This window comes from Meriones unguiculatus, chromosome 8, assembly GCF_030254825.1.
Source record: "Meriones unguiculatus strain TT.TT164.6M chromosome 8, Bangor_MerUng_6.1, whole genome shotgun sequence".
Classification (NCBI taxonomy): domain Eukaryota; kingdom Metazoa; phylum Chordata; class Mammalia; order Rodentia; family Muridae; genus Meriones; species Meriones unguiculatus.
Genome location: NC_083356.1, coordinates 93,076,286 through 93,098,348, shown reverse-complemented (window position 1 = coordinate 93,098,348; position 22,063 = coordinate 93,076,286). Strand labels below are relative to the sequence as shown.

The window sequence follows — 22,063 nt, the reverse complement described above, 5'->3', positions numbered from 1 at the left end:
AAAAATTAATTGGCCTAAGAATAAAGGGATACATAATGTTCTGGAATTTTCCATCCCCACTCAGCCGCCTACCTTTGCAGACCTACTTGTTGGTGCATGTAGACCTGGCCCCATACATGTCAGCTTCTGCCGCGCAGGACCCTTGGGATGGTGCCATAAGCCATTTCCTCGTCCCCAGCTGATGGGCACGTTGGCACAGACTCAGTGTGGTGATCTTACAGCCAGCAGCACAGGGAACATGTTTACGCAGCTCTGGGGAGGCGGAGCTTTTAAGGATCACCATGCACAGTGGCACCTATCTGCAGGACCAGCTAGTGGGGAGGCTGAGGCAGGCACAGCACTCGAATCTCGAAGGCTGCAGCCAGCCGAGGCAGCACGGCAAGGCTCTGCACACGAAAAAGCTTAAATTATATTAATAAATTTATTCACAACTATTGTATTTCTGGAATTTGGGTCATGTTTCATTACCCCCGATATTTAAAAAAAAAAATGATCCTGGCATAAAGTTTGTTTTCTTTTATTTCCATTTAAATCTTTATGTGAAAATTTTAGGGGATTAATAGAGATCTGTCTTCAGTTTTTAACTCTGGTACCAGCCAGTCATCCAGCATTTATCCCACTATCTTTCTGCCTGGCTTCCATTTTAAAAGGCTTCGTTTACCATGTTCAAAAATACCCATATATGCCTGGCTGTCTGAGTTCTGTATTTGTTGTCATTTTGTCTGTTTCTGTGCTACAGTCAGACCATTCAAATTACTGTAGCTTTGTAATACATAATTTTGAAGTTTGATAGAATGTTTCCTCGTTCATTTTTTTTTCCACCTCACAGTTTCCTTGTTTCTTTTTCTCTTTTAAACACAATTTTATTTTTTTTCCACGTGATTTTGGGAATGACGTTCAAAACGTTTTCTCCAAAAACCCACTTGTGCTTTCTTTGTGATTCATACTTTTCATGCGTAGGGAGATTGTGTCTTTATAATGCTGAGGGTTCACCCTCCCCCTCACCCCACTCCCAGGGCAATGGATGGATGACCTTTCAGTTACTTTATGAGCAGAGGTGGAGACTTTCTTCAGGACCTGGAAATGTTACGGTACCACCCCTTGGAGTATTCGGCTGATTTAAAAATCACACATGAGTGAGGTGTTTTCTATTGAGTTCTTTATTATGCAAAGGAAAACTACTGGTTTTAATATATTAACCTTCACATATTAACCAACAACTTGCTTGGTTCTCTACAAGTTATTCAATTTTCATGGCTTGTCTTGAGGTCTGCTGGTCCACAGCGATGTTATCTGAAACTATTGGGCATTGTTGTCTCTTTTGCTCCATGGAAATTGGTTTTTTCATCTGTCTGTTATTACAAAGACAACAGTTTCCTTTGTCTTCTGCAACATCTGGTTTAACATTTTCAAACTGCAGGTTACAAGATATTTATGGAGCACTAAATCTCTTATTCCGAGTGAAAAAAAATTAAAGCAATGAAATTTTAAAAAGAGTGGAGAAATGCTAGAGTGTTACATATTCTGACCACACACACATACACGTGTATTTCCTGGGTCACTGGGTAAATTTAATTTCTTAATGTGGTGAACAAAAGTTTGAAGTATATTCAAATAAGTAATTTCTTTTTAGATTTTACAAATTCTTTCCCTTCTTGCCTCTGGCATTTGGAGAATGAATACCCTCTCCTTTTGGCTCATCTCCCTTGCTTCCTTATTAGAGGACCACATGAGTACTGTGGCCCCTTGTTACCTTTTGGATGGGATGCCAGTGGAATCTGATGCCTTCAACAGACTTTGCAGGAAATGGAGCCTGAAGCCAGGCTGTTGGAAAGCACAGAAGCAAAAGAGTATATTGCATCTGTTCTGGTGCTTTTTGTGTTTATTTTCAGTTATTTGGCAAACAGATGTAGGAATTACAGGCCCCCACCCTATTTTCCACCTACGTTGCTGACCACTTGGGTAGATCAGATTTTCTAGAAGACAGAACTAGGTGAGATGCAATCAGGGCATCTCCCTGGAGAGCCATTGTGCCTGTGTATTTATGGATTGCCTTCCACATACAAAGGCATGTCATAGAAGCATGGGAATAAATGATGCGCGATCCTGCTGTAGAGGGTTCATCCTGGGCCTATTTTTGGTTCTGTTACACTTTAGTTATTCAGGTTGCTTTCATTTCATCTTGTATTTCTTGTTTAATTCAAGAAGTAGAAAGGGCTTGCGCTAGCTTGCTTTCTGTTGCTGTGATGAAGCATTGACCCAAACCAAATTGGGGAAGAAATGGTCTTTACCTCATCTTATAACTCCCAAGTCATGGTCACTGAGGGAAGTCAGGGCAGGAACACAAGGCAAGAACCCAGAAGCAGGAACCGAAGCAGAAGCCACGGAAGAATTTTGCTTGCTGGCTTGCTCAGCTAACTTCCTTATACAGTTCTGGCCCACTTGCCTAGGCATGGCGCCTCCTCCATCAAATAGCAGTCAAGAAAATACCCACAGAGGTGCTCACAGGCCAGTCTGAGGGAGGCCATTTCTCAACTGAGGCTCCCTCTTCCTATGTGTCAAGGTAACAACTGAGTTCGGTTATCACAGTGCTATAGGAGAGGTCACCAGGCAGGTTACAGTTCCCATCGATAAATCGACAGTTGGTAAGAATAAGACTTTTAAGGCTTAGACAACACATGGATATTGGTTGGTTGTATTTCTCTGTGAACAGGTAGTCGTTCACACTCCCAAATCTTAGCAGCCCCGAACCAGGCTTTCCTGTCATTCTGAACGGCAGACTCTTGGGTTTCTCCCTGATGCCCACCATACACAGCCATGCTGACTTCTCTTGGGCTGTTTCACTTGCAAGCTCCAGTGTCTACCTCACATCTCACTTCCTCCTTTCTATCCTGTGACCTTTCGATGTGCAGCGACAATTCTCCTTTTCTTCATGTTTGGCTGACGAGGAAGAAGGAGGGCAGGGAGCAGCAGACTGAGAGAATGAACCAGATTGGCCAAGGTCACCTCTGCTGTACAGGGGCAACGGTGCCTCTCTCCTGCGTCATCGTCACTTGCACAGTCTTGGCTGTCTGAGGCGCTCCACCCACTTAGCACCTTGCAGCTGGATGAGGGCAGAGCAAGGCAGTGGTGCTGACTCACTTCACATCCATCATCATTAAAGACAGCCCCTGGTGCTGCTCGTCAGCTCCGCCGCCTGTCACTAGTCCTTCCTACTCTTCCAGTCCGTCAATACCTTCTTCCCTTGAACCATGACACGTCTCCCCCTCACTCCCCCCAGTGATGACCTCGTGCTTCGTTTCAATTAAAAGACAGAAGCAATCAGAAGAGACTCCTGACACAGCCCCACCTCCTTACCCACCTCCGCCTTCCTCCCGTAACTTGGAGAATGACTGCGTCTTTGCCCAACCCCAGCCTCTTGTGCGTTCGAGTGATCTGCTGCCCACTCAGGGCACAGCTTCGGCAGTGCTCTCTGTTCGTATGGTACTGGACTCCCCCATCTCTACTGAATCACTCTCATTTGCAATACGGATGTCCTCTCGCCCTCCCGTATTAGAGCATCCTGGGTGGGTGCTGCTGCCTCCTCCTCCTGTCCGCTTCTCCCCTCCATTTCAGCAGGTGAACTTCACCAAAATGGTCTGGTGAAGCCCAGGGACTCCCTTCTCAGAGTGATGCCTTTAAACGCTTCAAAGAAAACACAGGGCCACAAAAGGAACAATGACACAGTTATCAGTAATAGTAATAATAATATTTCAACTAATAGGATACGCTAACATTTTTCTTTCTTATTATACTAATGCATTTCATATGAAGGCAAGCTACAGCTACATTTTATTTTTTAAGTAAAAATAAAGCATACCACAGGAAAAGCTCCCTCTAGTTATAACTCTTACACTTCCAAAAGTCTGTGCAGTGTTATAAGTTAAGACTTCTCAATGGATTTGTTAAATTTCAGCAATGAAAGTGAGTGATCTCTGGTATGTTGGTTAATAAGTTATTATGCATAGAAAAGGAACAGAATGGTCTGGGTTTGTCCCATAAACAGATGCAGTTGAACTGAATGGCCCTGTGCCAATATCACAGTCACTTGAAATCTAGGTACATCTATAAAACTACCTTTGCCACAGTGGTGAGTGCAGTGTCTTAAGGTTTTTTTTTGCAACCATCCCTATGAGATATGAAATAATTTTTGTGGACCATGAAGGGACAGACTGCTGTTATTGCATTAATAATTGATGGAAATGCAGATAAGCTACCGAGACAAAATAAAGTTTCAGTGTTTTCCCATCTAAATTGCTACACTGTCTGTGTCTATCCCCTGGTCCTTCAGGGTCCCTCATTTAAGAACCCTGCTGTTTACAACAGTCTCCCCTGAGAAAGTGCTCTCCTCTCTGCCTTGTGCATCTCCCTTGTTCTCTGGAGCTCTCTTCCCTCAGGATTTTGACTTCATAATCTTTTGAAACTATTCTCAGTGAAGTCACCAGTGACTGCTGTATTGGTATAGCCAGTGGTGTTGCCTTTCTTATCAACAGTATTTCAGTTCATTGAGTGTTCTTTTATTTATTTTTTTATTCTTTTTTCTTTGGGGGAGGGGTGGTTCAGACAGGGTTTCTCTGTGTAATCTTGTCTGTCCTGGAACTCACTCTGTAGACCAGACTGGCCTTGAACTCAGAGATCCACACTGCCTCTGCCTCCTGAGTTCTGGAATTAAAAGCATGCACTACTACCAACCAGCACTTGTTCTTTAAAATTTTTTTTTTAATTTTTCTTTGCACAAGAAAAAAATTTAATATTCTTTGTACAAGCATATCTTTCATATTGAGTATATTCGTTCTTATTAAAAAATTAATTAGCAGGCTGGGTGGTGGTGGCACACGCCTTCAATCCCAGCACTCAGGAGGCAGAGGCAGATGGCCGATAGGCCATCCTGGTCTATGAAAGGAGATCCAGGATAGCCAAGGTTACACAGAGAAACCCTGCCTTGAAAAACAAAAACAAACAAACAAAAATAATTAGCATGTTCCATGTTGGGTTTCATTATGGTATTTTCAAGCAAATTTTGTTTTTATTGATTATCCTCCTCATCCTCCTGTTCCACTTTGTACCCTTCTGTCCCCCTTAGACTGTCCATTTCCATGTCACATGTCTTATTGCCCTCTCTCCCCCTTTTCCACTCATGTGGTTTTCATTCTAGTTTCGAGTCCCTCCCCACACTCATCCCACTCTAATGCATCCATATAAACATAAGCTAGGATTCGAATGTGAGACATCCAGAGCTTGGCTGAGTTTTGTTTGTTTGTTTATTCCTTTGTTTTTTTGATGTACTCTTCCCTTTGGCTTTAAGGTTCTCAGGTATGTAATGCTGCTGTTTTGTCTTTTGACATCCAAACTGAAGTATGAGGCAGGACTCAATCCTTCCATTTCTTTTCTTTCTCTCCATGTGCACTCATTTACTTATCTCTCCAAAGCTTTAACTTCAGCCTCACCTGGGCTCCTGAATTTCAACTGCCCATTAACTGTCTCCACATGGCTGCCTATTGGAAAACCAGTTTGCCATGAAGTTGAGCTCCCCGTGTTCTCAAACCTGCTTTTCTTTTTTCTTCTTTTATTTATTGCAATTTATTCACTTTTTGTCCCAGCAGGGTCCCTCTTCTCCACCCTTGCCCCTCCCCCAGTCCACTGATAGGGAGGTCCTCCTCCCCTTCCATCTGACTCTAGCCTATCAGGTCTCATCTGGACTGGCTGCATGGTCTTCCTCTGTGGCCTGGAACAGCTGCACTCCCCGCAGGGAGAGGTGATCAAAGAGCCTGCCACTGAGTTCATGTCAGAGACAGCCCCTGTTCCCCTTATTAGGGAACCCACTTGGATACGGAACTGCCATGGGCTATATCTGAGCAAGGAGTCTAGTTTATCTCCATATATGGTCCTTGGTCGGAGTATCGGTCTTTGTAAAGTCTCCTGAGCCCAGATTTTTTGGTTCTGTTGCTCTCCTTGTGGAGCTCCTATCTCCTCCAGGTCTTTATATCTCCCATTTCTTTCATAAGATTACCTGCACTCTGCCCAAAGTTTGGCTATGAGCATCTGCTTTAATACTCTGCTGGGTAGAGTCTTTCAGAGGCCCTCTGTGGTAGGCACCTGTCCTGTTCCCTGTTTTCTCCCTTTTCTGACGTCTACCCTGTTTGCCTTTCTGAATGAGGATTGAGCATCTTATCCAGGGTCTTCCTTCTTGCTTAGCTTCTTTAGGTGTACAGATTTTAGTATGATTATCCTATATTATATATCTAATATTCCACTTATAAGTGAGTATACAACATGTGTGTCTCTCTGCTTCTGGGTTACCTCAATCAAGATGATCTTTTCTAGATCCCACCATTTGCCTACAAATTTCATTATTTCCTTGTTTTTAATTGCTGAGTAGTATTTCATTATGTAAATGCACCACAATTTCTGTATCCATTCCTTAATTGAGGGACATCTGGATTGTTTCCAGATTCTGGCTATTATGAATAAAGCTGCTATGAACATGTTTGAGCAAATGTTATTGTTGTATCCTTGAGCATATTTTGGATATACACCTAGGAGTGCTATAGCTGGATCTTGAGGAATCACTATTCCTAATTGTCTGAGAAAGCACCAGATTGATTTCCAAAGTGGTTGTACAAGATTACATTCCCACCAGCAATGGAGGAGGGTTCCCCCTTCTCCACATCCTCTCCAGCATGTGCTGTCACTTGAGTTTTTGATCTTAGCCATTCTGATGGGTGTAAGGTGAAATCTCAGGGTTGTTTTGATTTGCATTTCCCTGATTTCTTTCTTTTTTTTTTTTTTTCAATGCAGTTTATTCAGGAACCTTGAACAATCCTCGGACTCTGGGGAAAGCCAGCCCACAGCTTAAATAGCCTCTGGGTAGCCAACCCAGGCGTGCCACGTGGGCAATGCAGATAGGTCCACATACATGGAAGCAAGCCAGATCCTCAGCCTTAGCCAAATGTGGAGTTGTTCGTGACAGAGAGCACTCACCATCGGGAAGGTGGAAGGCGGAAACCAGCTCCATCTTTAAGGCATAGCATTCCACAGTTCTCTACAGTTCCCCCTTTTTGTTTTAGACGCATCAGGCAAGAGTAGAGGTCTGATCTCTGATATTAGAAATAAATTGGGACTTTGTACCGATGTTCATTTAGGTGTCATCCACCCAAAGAGCATCAGACCCGTCCGATACCTTTTTCTCAGAGGCGGGACCTGGGGCATCAACCCGCATGCAATCAGACATGCTCTTCTCTGGGTCGAAAGCGGCTGACCCTGAGTGCAATGCTTAGCCTCGCATCCTGAGCGTATCATTTTAGCTTTTTATGGTATCCAACCATGCTTGGGGAGAATGTCCTGCTTCAATGGCTGTAAAGGCCTGAATGATTATGGCTGCATCACACTGTTGTGAGACTCTAATCTTGCATATATACCACAGGCAAACCAAGTCCCTGATTTCTTTAAGTGTTTCTCTGCCATTCGATATTCCTCTATTGAGAATTCTCTGTTTAGCTCTGTACCCCAGTTTTAATTGGATTACTTGTTTTGTTGCTGTTTAATTTCTTGAGTTCTTTATATATTTTGTATATTAGCCCTCAGTCAGATAAAGGGTTAGTGAAGATCCTTTCCTAATCTGTAGGCAGTCGTTTTGTTCTGGTGATGGTGTCCTTTGCTTTACAGAAGCTTTTCAGTTTCATGAGGTCCCATTTATTGATTGTTGCTCTTAGAGCCTGTGCTGTTGGTGTTCTGTTCAGGAAGTTGTCTCCTGTGCCAATGAGTTCAAGGCTCTTCCCCACTTTTTCTTCTAACAGAATCTGCTCTTCTTTTGGTTTCTCGCCACTCAGCTAATTTTTAGCTCTGTTTCTCTGGGAATTTAGGTTAACCACCTCACTGTGATGTTAACCCATCTGTGATGGGTGTCTGTTAGTCACAGTGTCAGAGTATTATCTTGGCGATGACCACTTCTCTGGCTCTCTGCTGCCCACTCATGGGTTCCTCTAAGGTTGATTCTCTGAAATAGGATCCCATTCTCCTTATCCCTGCCCCCCATCCTATTATTAAGTTTGGAAGTTTAGCAATCTTCCAAGCAACTCACCCAGTTCTGCATCTTTGAATTCAAATGCAGTGTGCCCTGTGCCTAGTGATATTTAAAGCTCTCAGGCACTGCTAATGGATACGATTCCATAGTGACGGGTGTTTTCTGCGAGTGACTTGTGGTGTTCATTCAAGTAGCAAAGTTACAAATACGAAAAGATTTTTAAATGATGCTCTGCAAGTTTGAAGCATGGCACCTCAGCTTTAGGAGTGCCTTGCGAAACCGTACTCAGGAGTTGTTTCCAATAGTCAAATGGAGTCATGGTCTACATCCCTCAGTATTAAGGGACTGTGCCATTCCTATAATGTGACTGTCAGATACAAGAAACGTGTTAGCTAAACGCACCTTCTTCTAGCGTTCTTTCTCTTCTACGAATCAGAAATTAATAGAAATGTCTGCAGTAGCATTCCAGTGCAGGTAACTATAGGACTCCAATTCAATAACCACTGTTGAATGGCTGTTATGTGCCAAGGACTCCAGTGGGTGCTGGGGCACTAGTGAATCCAGGGGACCCCAAGAGAGCCAGATGACGAGGGAGGCATGGGGACAGTAACACAGAGGGAAGAATGTTCCGCTCTGTGTGAATGGATCTACAGACTCCACCGTGAAGCTCCTTAAGAGTTCTTGGGAAATGATCTGTTCTTGGTTACCATGTGTAAAGGACTCGCCCATACCTCAACCAACTCCCTGAATAGTGCTGACTTAAGAATCCCAAAGGGTGAAAACTATAGGTATATGGACTGTAAAAACTTTGCTGGAATAAAAAAATTGCCTGTATGAAGCATTCCAGAAAGTGGACTGTATTCTTAAACTTTCTACACTAACAAGTCTAGGGCCAGCCAGCTCTTCCATGTTCATGCTCACCCACAAATCCCGCCATGTACAGGGTCAGCTCTCCCAAGTACAGTAGCCAATAGGGGCAGAGTCAGCTCTTCTGCTCTCATGCCACCATTGTCGGCTCTCTCACAATGCCCAGGTGAGGGGTGGGGCCAGTTCCGCACAGCTGTCAAACATCAACATGTCCCTGACTGGCATCTCAGGCCAGGGACATCTGCCTGGCCTTTGCTGGTAACAGATCCCTGCTGCTGCAGCATGCTGGACCCAGACATGGTCCTAGGTGGCATCACAACTCATGTCAGGCTGTTCCTCACTATTTTTGAGTCTCCAGTTCTGCCTCTCCTCGTTGTCCTCACGTCCTTCTGTTTCCCTTTCTCTTCCGTTTCCACACCACTTCCCTGCTCCTCTTAGTGGAGCCTGCAGTCTCTGAGTGTCTGGGGTCTCAGCAGTGGTCTCAGGAGTGCTACGCTCCACATGTGCACTGGACAGGGATCCCCTCATGCGTGTTCTGCCCCCCAGGCCTGCACGTGACAGACTGATGGTCCTCTCAGGCTAGCTCTCTATCCAGGACCCACAGCACCCACGGTGGTTGTCTCAGGCTCACCTTTTTTCAGGGAATGTTAGGCTAGTAATCGCTCAGATGTCCACAGGTCGGAACACCAAGCACAGATAAAGCCTCTCTCCTCTGTGCCACAGTAGCCACACCTGCAGTGTGTGAAGGATGTCTACATTCTATACAGATCACCTTCATCACATTGTGACATTCTCTGTGGTGATACTTATGTGTTTGTATGCAGAGAAATTCCTGTATGTATATATGTGTACATACATACACACAGACACACTTTAGGAGCATTCAGCATAGATGCACAAATGTATATGCGTAATTTGACTGAGAGGTGTTTGCGGTGTGTATGTGTGTGTGTGTGTGTGTTGGAGACCAGGTCTTGCTATATGTGGCTCTGGCTAGTCTGGAACTCACCTGGTAGCCCAGGCTGACCTTGGCTGTGGTGCTCCTCTTCGTGCTCCTGCCTTCCAAGTAAAGTTCTGGGGTTGTAGGGTTGTATCACCATGTTGAGCAAGAGAGTTTTAGACTATTTCCCCATGGGTGGGAAAGAGAATTTAAGAACTACAAACTATAATATGGCGTTGACATACCATCTTCTTTCTTAACTAGTAACAGGGCTGATAGGACACAGGGGTGATCTCCTGATGTCCCTCATTTTATTCAGGAGGAAACTAGTGGTTTGGGAGCTTTCCCTAGCTGGTCCACAGGAAGCTTGGGAATAAAAAATAAATCTCAGTTTCTGTCTGAGCCTGCACTCCTGCTTCTACTTTATAAAAATAATTTCATTGAAGCCAAAAAACATCTTTTTCTATCAGACTGGGAAGGCCAGTCTGAGATTATCTGGCCAAGAATTGGTAGTTTTGTGGTTGGAATGGAATGTCAGCTAGACACCGTCTTGGCCTCCAGTCAGGTTCCACCCGATAGCAATAACTGAAAGGCCATGTGAACGGCTCCCTGTAGCTGTCCACAAGCAAGGGGTCACATGAGCTCATAGCCCTGATGCTTGGAATGAGGAAAAAGCAGGAAAGTTCAGGTCTGGACAGGGTAGACTCTGTGATGTGAAGGAAAAGCAAGATGAGCTGGGATCAATCAGGAAAACAAGGGACCTAGTGGGAAAGTGATGGAGTTAGAGGCAAGTTTAGAGTGAAAGCAACAGCCAGCTGGGGTCATACAGGGCCAAATATGGAACCTAGTGGCTGACATGCATACAGAGTGGCTAAGTTTTACCATATGCAAAGCACTGTCAGGAGCAGGTCACTTTTACCCAGGTGCTGCCTGTCCTCTCACACTTACTGCAAGCCTAGCCTTTTAAAAAAAAATTTTTTTTTAACAGTTCTGGGTGCTGCACAAAGAGCTGGTCTTATACTGTGGCATAATCTGGCAACCCTCCTAGACTCACAAATATGAACATGGATAAATTCCGGCTTGAAGTTATTTCGCAAGCAGGCTGAGTCAACAAATCTTGGGGATTGACTGGGTGTAGTCCTTCAGGAACTGACTCAATACTTTATGAAACCGACTTGGAAAGTTCAGGAGGGCTTCAAAATAATAGAATTAAAACAGGATTTGTGACTTCCACCGAGTGCTTGAGTCTACAAGCCACAAGTACCTTAGTAAATATCTTCTTGAAGGTCCTGATTGTCTAGAAACTCCAGATGCCATATATCAGAAGTCTGACGTTGGGAATGTTATGAATCTTGGAAGCCCCTGCTTCTCACACGGAAGATTTCATAGAAACTTGTTGTGGGCAGAAGAATGGCCACAAGAAGCTGTGAATGTGTCAGTATCTTAGTCTGCTTTCTGTTGTGGTAACAAAAAAAAAAAACAACTTGAGACAGGCAGACAGACAGACACAGACAGGGTGTGTGTAGAAGAGTTAGCATTGTGCTGCCCCACAGTGTTTTCTAAACTTAATTTAATTTTAGTTTGGAGACAAAGATCTTCCATACCCAAGGCTGGCCTTGAGTTCCTGACTATCCTGTGTCTGCCTCTGAAGTTCTGGGATTCCAGCCCTTACCACCATGCCTGTGCATCACAGTGTTAGAGGCTGGGAAGCCCAAGCCAAGCGTTTGCTTGTCTTCTGTTGAGGAGATCATGCTCCTTCAAATTATGGCCAAAAAAAGAAAAAAAGAAAAAAGAAAAAGAAAAAATAAATAGCAGTACTGTAGGAAGAGAGAGTAAAATAAAGCAATGGAAAAGGAATGTTTTCATAGGTAATGGGTCCAGCCCCAGGGGAACTAGAACTCACTCAAAAGGGAAGGCATTAATCCATTTACAGAGTCTATTCCCATGATGCAAATGCCTCCCCAAGAATTGAAGTCATAGTACGTGAGAGTATGGAGGGCACACTCAAACCATAGAACCTTGGTTTCATGACAGAAGATTGGTTATTAGCTGACTCCAAGGTAGACAGGTTGTCTTCTGTTATCCCAGAGGGCCCAGACCAATCGCTGGGGTCAGGTGTGATCTAGAGCCTAAATGTACCTAAACTCCACATGTTTAAAGGGTTGGTGCCTAAGGTGGAAGATGATAGAACCTTTCAACCGTAGCACTTCCTGAATAGTGTTTGAGTTATTATGAGTGTGGAAGGGATAGTGGGATCCTTCCTCCTCTGCTGTTTTTCTTCCTGGTGATAAGACAGGTAACTTTGTCCTCTTGTGTACTCCCATCATGCACACTCACCTGATGAACTCACTCTCTCAAAGCAATAGGACCAAGGGGCACCGTGGAATTGACACCCCCAAAACTGTGAACGCAAATAAAACTTTCTACTTACAAGTTAATTTATTTCAGGATTTTTTTTTTACATTAGCAAATAGCTGACTAATTCAGAATCCTTGTAAGCATAAGAGGGAGAGAAGGGAGAGATCGCTGTGAGAAAGACTCAGCCTGTTTTTTTGCTTTTGCTTCTTTGGAAATGGAGGAATGGGTTTGTGAGCCAAGAAAGGCAGGTGGCATATAGGAGCCAAAGGCAAAACAGATTCTCCCTGGGGACCTCCAGAGAAACATGCCTCTGCTGACACTTGAATTTTAGACCAGTAAAATTTATGTCTGCCCATTTTTTCCTCCCTTCCTTCCAGCATTAGAAATGTCATGAGCCTTACAACCCCTTCATTCCTCCTTTGGTCCCTTTCTCACTCCCTCTCTTTTTTGAAATATGGCCTTGCTGTGTAGCCCTGGCTAGACTAATGCTCATTATGTAACCCAGGCTGGCCTCAAACTCCTGCCAGTCCTCCCGACTTTGCCCCTCTAGTGCTGGGATTTCAGACATAAGCCACTATGCCTGGCTTCGTTTCGGACTCCCGACTCTGCAGAATTATGAAGTAACACATCTGCGTTGGCTTAGACTACTGGCTCACGGTCATTTGTTACAGCAGCAGCAGTGAAGGAGCCTGTGTGCCCTCAGATGAGGAAACAGTGAGTGAGGCACGGTGATGCGGACAGCTTCAGCGGCTGACGGTCACGTTACTTTTAACAGAGGGCTGCCGATTGCTGTTTATGACTGTTGCTGGTTCTAAATTGTGAAATTGTGGCTTGTTTTCAAAGGATATTGTTTATAAGACTGTCAGCTTCCTAAAATAACCAAGTAAGTTTTAATTTGGCAAAAACCTAAGCATTCTAAGGCCAGTTTTCAGACTCTTGGGGATGTATCGCAGCCTAGGCACTGTTTGCCTGCCTGTGACGTTTGTTTTACAACTGTTCTGTTTCTGTTCATTAGTATTCACTCAGGAACAACATATTCCAACAGCAAATAATTTTTAAATAGCTACGTGACTCCCTGAGCACCACACCAGGAGCACCAAACAGAGGAGAAGCTAATTATAAGGCCTTTACTTTGGAGGCCACAACCTTTGCAAGTGGCTGTGTAGCTGTGGCTGATGATCGTCGTGGACAGGAAGGAAAACAAGCTAGCTAAAACTGCAGTCCAGCATGATGTTCCCAAAGCATGTTTGGATTCTTAATAGCGCGAAGGAAAATTCAAATCTGGGCAGTTGCTGTATCCTGCATGGCCCTGGAGTTGGTTTGACTGGGGCGAAGAGAGAACAAAGAAGAATGGAGGACAGGAAAGCTGGGATTGGGTTGGCCATGTGCTCTGGTGGAGATTCACCAGCAGCAGCTGGAAACTCACCAGGAGGGGGGTTAGCTGCTCTCTGCTGTAGGTGGCTGCAGAGAAGCTTTTCAGGTTGCAGTCACCACTGCGGAGGAAGCTGTGGCTGGTAGTTTCTACATACACGGGTTAAAGCACTCTTACTTGGACCAGAGGAAGCCTTTGACATGCCTCTGCACCTGACCTGGGGAAGGTTTACCATTTCCGTGGGTCTGAGGAATTGGGATCCTTGACGAAGCCATGCTCGTGCCAACAATACACACTCAACCAGGACTTCATCACTTGTGGGTTCTCTCTGTCTCATGTGTGTGTGTTATTTGTATTTGTAGATCCTACCTCTTGAAAGTACGCATGCAGGACTACTGGACAAATTAAGAGGGAATCAGGGTGTGTGAGAGAAAGAAGGGGTGGACAGCCCCAGCACCATGATGCTGAGGCAAGGTGAAAGCCTGGGGCAGAAAATCCCAAGGGCAGACAATCACTCTTCCTGCTGGTTTGATCACAAACCGCCTTGCACCTCATGGAACCCCAAGGGTGAGTGCCTCCTTACTATGCTGCACCCGAGGCCTCCTTTGCTCAGTAACTTTACCATGGAGGAGAGTGCCATCAGCATTTATCCAGGACTCTATGCAGCCCACCCATCTTTGGTTAGAGAGAATTGTTCATCATCTGTACATAGTAAGGATACAGTGCGCATGCCTTTGCCAGCTCTGACTGTTGTGCCCACACCAGTCTACACTCCTCTACCACAGCACAAGCTGGGCATGGATGCCTGCATGCACGGTAGCCACGGGCCTGTCAGTTATGCTTGGCGTATTTATAGGTTCAGTAGCCAGGGAACATCGTGCTGTTATGTAACACTGGAAAGCTCTCTGCTTGGAGAAGTGGCCTTATTAGAAAGAGCGGCGCTCAGGGACCCAGTGTTGGTATTTTCTTGTACAGCTGAGGCAGCTCTCTCCTAAGCTCGCAAAGGAAGGAAGGAAATGAGTCTCCGGAGATGGCCAGATTTGTCTCTTGCTCACTACAGATTTGCCGCTCTCTTTACTGGATGTAAGACATTTGGAGAGGAAGACACAGTCTGCGTTTGCCAGTTCCATTATGCCCAGCCTGCGGTTCTGTGTTTAAAGCATATTCTTGACTGAGTTAATGAAAGAATTGACTGCAGTCAGTGCTGAATGCCTGCTATATTAAACAAAACTAATGTACAGTTGTGTGGCAACTGGAAGACGTGGGTCACATCTATTTTGGCAGAGAACGTATGTTTGAGAGATACCTATATCTTCATGTGAAAACTGTCAACACCTGTATTTCCCTGCCCTTCTCGTTTTTTTTGTTTCAAAGCATTCATTTCTGCCATATTGAGAGGGGAATTAAAATGGTAGTGCGGTGTGGCTTCCAGCCAGCTTTCAGCTGAATGCTTTCCTCGATGTGTACAGACAAAGCGTGTAGACAAGGACGGCGTTTGAGGGTACGCTAGTGCTTGGTTGAGAATCACAGTGGCCGGCCTCCTCACTCTGGCTCATGCTTTCCATCTGTGTCTTTACAGTGGGTTGAACATCGTCTCCCAGCCTTGAGTACCCCTTATTTTTTTCTGTTCGGCTGCTGGTATGTTTTAGACTCAAGTTCACCACAGGGTTTTCCAGACCCCCTAACTTAGACTCCAGACCCTGGCGGGTACAGACATCCCGCAGAGAGCCAGGCAGGTTCTGCTTCAGTCTTGCCAAAGCCTTCCAAGTGGGCAGGTCACCTTTTCATCTAGTGTGGCTCCGTTCCTTCCCAGCAGGGTGCTTTATCCTGGATATCCAAGGACTGTGTGCCTGACATTGGGGGAGACTCCATATCTAACCTGTCCTCTTATTGAAGTGTTTGTGTCAAAGACAAGCTGAACTCAGCCGATTGTTGCTAATCCAACAGCATAATGAGTAGATTTCCAAATGTTACTGTCTGACTTTGAACAAATAAATTGCTTATTAAGGCAAGGTGGTACTCTTGGTTTTCTGGTTCAGATGCTTCTCCGCTGGGCCTGTCCAGTGCAATTGTAGAACATTGGTAGCATCCTGGCTTCTACCAAGCATGAATCCGCAGCACCTCTTGCCACTGAACTTTTGAGAGTGAAAAAGTGTATCGGGATATTGCTGAATGTCCCATGGGGTTATTGCTCTGCACTGGGAACACATGTTCTAAGCCAGCAGTTAAAAGGTTTTGCCTGTATCAGAACCCAGATGTGGAGTTTCCAGTTATTAAATACTTTATAGTTCTTAGCTAAACAGATAAACACGTTTCCTTCCTATAAACAAATTCTAATCAAGGTAAAAATGTTTTTACATTTGTGGGGGGGGGTTGTGCACATGGAGGTCAGAGGACAATTCATATTAGTTCTTTCCTTTCACCATGTTGACCCCAGGAATTGAACTGAGGCCAGGCCTGGTGGCAAGTGATTTTATCCAGTGAACCATCTCACCAGCCTAACTTTGGAGAAACTAGTACAATTACTCCATCAGATATACATAATGATGAATTACTCCCTCGGTTCTTATACTCATAGATTCTTGCACACCTCAGTCCTCACCAGAAAAGCTTTCCCTCTCTCCCTTTTGCTGTAGATGATAATACAGAGACCTGTAAGGGAACAATGTACAGAAAGCAAGAGACTGGGGGGGGTGCAGCTTTAAAGGGGACATCTCAATCATACTGTAGCCAACTTTCCAAACTCAGGGGTCATTGTGAGAAAGGGATGGAAAGAGTCTACAGATGCCTGTAGCAAGAGTGTATTTGCCAGACAGGACAGTAGAGTTGCACACATGAACTCTCAGTGACTGGGACCACAGGCATGAGACTTGCACAGGCTCAAACCAGCCAAAATACCAGCATGGGCTGTGGAGGGCCCATGAAGTCCCATCTGCCATATGATGACATACTGGATTTGATGGTTGCTCGGGGAGGAAGAGCCAGTCTTCTTCAGGGATGTGGACCCTGAAAGGCTACCCACTGTCTAGTAGATGGTCCCATACCCAAGCACAAACAGGCAGGACTCAAAGGCTGGGGGCGGGGGGGGGGAGAAGAACATGAAATTGGGAGAGTGGGGGGAATAGGGGAGGATTTGGAGGAAAGAGTATAGGGATGGATTTGATCCAAACACATTATATTTGTATGAATATTAACACATTTGAAAAATAAATTACAAACAGATTTGGGTTTTTGTTGTTATTGTTAACTTTTAGAATTGGTGATAACCCTATGTTGAATGCTTTATTTCATAATATGTCTTTCCCCTTTATAGAGAAAACTTTAAGGTTGGCATAATTTTATGCTTTAATCTGATATATTCTTTCAAATGCTCGTTTAAAATGGAAGCTAGCCCAGTTTATATTTTTTGATTCTCTGTATTTCTTCTTCTTCTTCTTCTTCTTCTTCTTCTTATTATTATTATTATTATTATAATTATTACTTATAACAAATGAGAGGAGTGTATCAGGAAGTCAGGTAGGAGAAATGCCTTTACATTTCAGGAGATGAGAGACTATAATACTGTAAAGATGCCTAGAACCCTCCAGAAAGGACCCACAGATAAGTAAGTTAGCCACAGATTGGAATGATCTAAGCCTTTCTCCCTTCCTGAATTTATTACTACCAGCTCTCAGCACTGCCACCCTTCTGAAAACAAAACAAAACCAAAAACTCCGCAAGTCACACAAACCTAAAATGCCAGGCTATTCCCATTTTGGCCCAACTCAAAGCTAAAAGAAAACTTGAGAAGATGACTAGGGAATGGGATTTTGTCTTGCTTCAGACACTTAGCTCTGTATCTTATAACTTTTCCTGTCCAGGTCAGAAAATGCACTTACAGTTCTGACTTAAACCTCTGATTCTGAGTTGAACATGGTGGCACATGCCCTGTGATCCTGCACTTGGCAGGAAGAGGCAAGAGACTCGCACGTGAGTTCAAGGCCATCCTTACCCTCATAGTAAGTTTGAGGCCAGTCCGGCTGAGTGAGACCCATGGAAAAGGCCCATGTGTTTCTCAAGCTTCGGGAGGCATGCTTTTGCTGATGCCTTCCACTCTGGCTCACTGGAGATGACTTCCATCTTTGCATGGAGCCCCTCCTGTTTGGTTTGCCCGTTTGTTTGAGAATGTCATACATGTGTATAAGGTATTTTGATTAAATCCATCCCTTTCTCTCCCCTCTAATTTCTCCCCTCCCCCCCCCACTATCATTCCTTCCCAACTTCATATGTTCATTTCTAAAACCTGTGGAGTCCACTTAGTGCTGCCTGTCTGCATGGACGTAGGGCCACCTCCTGGATCATGGGTAGCCTCTCATAGGCTACATTCCTGAAGAGAGCTGACTCCCTCCCTGAGCAGCCATCACTAACCAATGGCTCCTCCTTGAGGGTCTCTGTGAGCCCCTCCCCCTCCTTGCTAGGATTTTGGATGGCTTGATCTTGTGTAGGTCTTGTGCATGGTGTTACTGAACATCTTCCCTTGACTTTCTGCCTCCAGCTGGGTTAACCCAGATTTCTGTGCCATGATTCTTTTTATAATGCTTTCATCATCTGCAACCCTTCCTTCTTTGATTCCCCACGGTCTTCAAATTCCTGATCCCTGAAACAAAACAGGGCTCAGGGTGCCAGGAAGGTCCCTGGGAGGGCCTGTTCCAGCAGGGCCTGTCCTGGGAATACCTTCTCAGGTATCCTAACTGGCCTTGACTATCTCGACTGTTACAGCAGGAATAAAACCTCTCTTCTTTATCATCATGCAGAAAGCACAGCTTCTCTTTGCCTTCAAAATGGTCCCTGCGTGCTGTCTGCTTTCAAACTTCCCAAAGTGGTAGGGTTCACCACCTTGCCCTAAATACATTGCTTTTTAATCTTGTAAGGCCTGGGAGCAGGGACAGCAGCAGCAAATGAGCTCCTTGTTTTTTGTTGTTAGTGCTGGTGTGCCTGGACCCTTTGTTGCAATGACATTTTCGAGGTGCCTTTGTTCCCATCTCCCTCTGTCCTCCATGCCCTGGGTTCTGAAGCAGTGGATGCTGTCCTCGCCTTCTCATTTGTGGTTCTCGTTTCTAACCCAAACCACCAAAGCCCCTTGAGGAAGATTTGAGGACTTTTGATCCACCCGTGACCCCATTGAAACACCCAGTTCACGATGTCCTTGATCTCTGGGTGTCTTGTTTGCTATTATTTCTACCTCAATTTCTTTTATTTAGGAATGGTGTGCTGACCTGTTTGAAGTATTCTTAGCCTACCTGAGCTCACAGCCATGGTGCATTTGAAGCAGGGCTTGACTTGTTGACTTCCCTGGCTGAGACCTGAAAGAAGATGCCACACTGGAATGAAGGGGGCTGGCAAAAGTGACTGAGATATATAATCTGTCTTTGGAGCAGCTTTTCTTATTCAGGATCAATTAATATTTGACTTTTAAAAGCATACGCTCAAAGTAATAATGGTATCCTGAATTTTTTTTCCTTGGGATTATAAAGGGGATTGAAGATAACTGATTGAGTCTGATAAATGACTAGAGTTTTATTAAAAGTGAGGCACCAATATAATTTTTTTTTAAGTTGGGACAGTGAGTCTTGGTTATTTAACATTATTGGGGGTAGGTGACGGTGATATGGAGGCTCTCTGTTCTCAGCCACTTTTCTATGAATCTAAGATTATTCTGAAATGAAAGGTTTATTTTCAGTGAATAGCAAACTTTTCTCTCTAGGGCGATTTAAACCACGTCTGTGTCTTTGGCAGTTGGTATATTAAAGACTTGATTCCGGAAAAGCTGTTAACATAAAATGTGGCTTCAGCGTAGAAATGTGGATCTATCTAATGAGAGCGTCTCACTGTAGTTTAGTGCTGTTGCTTGTGCTCCTTCTGTTTCTCCTGCATCCGTAAGTTAGTTCCTTATTTATGTCCCCTCATCCAGTAAGCACTGATGAAGGCAGCTTTGGGCTTAAAGTCGAGGAATCCAGCATGGCGCCACTGCCAGAGTGTGACTAAGGTGGGGGCTGGAAGTCCACGTGCCGCAGACAGCTCCCGCATAGCGCAGACACAGGGATCACGTGTGCGCACTGAGGCTTGGGTGGCAGCTGAGCTGCCACAGGAGAGAATCAGCAAAAGCAACCTGAAGGTGACTCACACCTGCTGTCAGCACAAGTAGCACTTAGGATGAAAGTACTGAAGATCACGTCAGCGGTGGAGCCTCCGTACCTGGGGCATTTGGGGAATAAGGGCGCTCCTGGCCTTTTCGCATAGCACGAGGGAAGGTGGTGATAGGTCTAGGGTGAAGTGAGGTGAAGCTGGGCAAATAGAAGCTGTCTTAGGCCCGTCACAACCGACAACGCCTCTCATTGCTGGACTAAGACTGTGCTTTCACTCTTTAGACTAACAACAGCAAAATCTCCCACCTAAGCACTTCTCCATCTTTACTCTCCTCAATTACAGTGGCTTGGGTGCTTCCAGAGTTTTCTACGGTAACTCTGGAAAAGATGCTCTTGCCATGAAAGGGCCTAGGAGCTGGGAACACTGATGTATTTTTGAGCTTCCATAGTTATTAAGGTTCAATAATGATTTCTACTTGGACAATACAAAAGACAATGGGTTTTTACCCCTGCAAAACAGTGAGAAATTATTATTATTATTTGTTGTTGTTCTATTCACAGGGCAGCCAATGTCTCGAACTGCTTTCTAATTTTAAAAACTCCTGTGCTGAAGCCTGCGAAGTTCTTATCAGGGAGGCCGATGAGTTGCTTCTGTTTAAATGTTCTGACACCATCATTTATGCTTCAGTTGGGGCTAAGAATAAACATGCCTCTGAGTAATTTTTACTGATGTAGTATCCCTTGTTTTTTTTTTTTTTAAGAAAAGAATGTCAGTTTTCACATTCTGAATCTTTTGCCTTTGCTAGAAGCTGCCAAGTAAGTAGATGACAGCATGATGTAGCTGCTGAGGAGCTGAGGATGAACTGGACAAAAAAGGTAGAATATTCTCTCATTGGGCAAGTGGTTTCAGAGCTTACTTCAGACAGAAGATGATACATATGTGTCTCTGGTCACTGATTGCATCCTGTCATCTGGTCCTCCTTGGCCTGGATTTCTGCAGATCTCAACATCACTTGGTCATTTGTTCTGTGCTGAGCCTTTCTCTGTCAGGGTCATTGCTATAGGCTGTGAAAAATGTTGCTTTTGAGGTAAAGACGCCGTGGTGCTATCGCAGCCTGTGCTTGAAGGAGCCAATAAGTTCAGCTTGATGTCTGATTTCTATTGTAAGGTCTGAAAACGTATTGGTGACCCGTTCTGTTAATAACTGATAATGATAATCTTACCCGTGCTCCTTCATGTGCGTGTATATATAGTCTTAAAGAGAGTACAGTGTCTGCCCAAGTCTTGCAAGCACGTGGCTGTGACAACCGAATCATTCCTTTGTTAGGATTATGAGCTGTTCTCATCTGCTGTAGAGCGAGTAAGGCTTCATTCTGGGAGACGACTGACATATGGAAGAGATGTTTTAGGTGGGGAGGCAACATGCATTTCATACTATCCATAGCATATGAGAAATTAAACATAAAGTGCAATGTATTAGCAAACAGCTTGATGGTAGGTGTCAGGCAACTGGCTGGCAGAGTCTCCAGTCTGGGGGAAGGGTGTGATTATCATAGGCCTCCTGGGCATGGGGCTGAATCCTCTGTTCTCCCTTCCTGGAGTATCTTAGGTTTGTCTATGGTCTATTTTGTGTTTAAGAACACAGTGTCTGCCATGTATTTGCACCATCCAGGCCTGTAGCCCAAACAAGCTGTACCTTGTTCACTCTTCATTATTTGATGCAGATTGGGGGGGGGGGGGGGATTGTAGCTGTCTAGCTCTACTTTGGGTCAAGTCTACAGTACATGTATGTTACAGCGTTTTACTGGGAGATGTAGGGTAGATTTTTAAATTTTATTTTTAATTTATATATTCACTTTATATCCTGATCACAGCCCCCTCCCTGGTGCCACCCTCCCATCCTCTTCCCCCATCTTCCCTCCCCTTCTCAGAAAAGGACACAAACACACACACACACACACACACACACACACACACACACCCCAGCACATCAAGTCACATCAGGAATGAGCTCATCCTCAACCATGGAGGCCAGGCAAAGCAACCCGGTTAGGGGGAAGTGATCAAAAACAGGCAACAGACAGTACCTGCTCAACTTACTAGGGTGCCCACATGAAGATTAAGCTGCCCATTTGTTACATATGTGTAGGAGGCATAGGTCTAGTCCATTCATGCTCTTTGGTTGGTGCTTCTGTCTCTGTAAGCTCCCACGGGCTAACAGAGGTTAGTTGATTCTGTTGGTTTTCTTGTGGTGTTCTTGTCCCCTCCAGGTCCTTCTATCCTTATCCCCAACTCTTCCACAGGACTCCCGGGGTTCTGCCTAATGCTTGGCTGTGGAT

At 44.7% G+C, this 22,063-nt stretch overlaps 1 protein-coding gene and 1 pseudogene across 6 annotated transcripts in view; one reads left to right on the top strand and one right to left on the bottom strand.

The window, feature by feature from the left end:
• Cacnb4 (calcium voltage-gated channel auxiliary subunit beta 4) overlaps positions 1-22,063 on the top strand; it is a 250,207-nt gene that overhangs the window by 162,015 nt on the left and 66,129 nt on the right. The gene's annotated exons all lie outside the window — the stretch shown is intronic.
• LOC132656144 (small nucleolar RNA SNORA17) lies at positions 9,573-9,660 on the bottom strand (annotated as a pseudogene).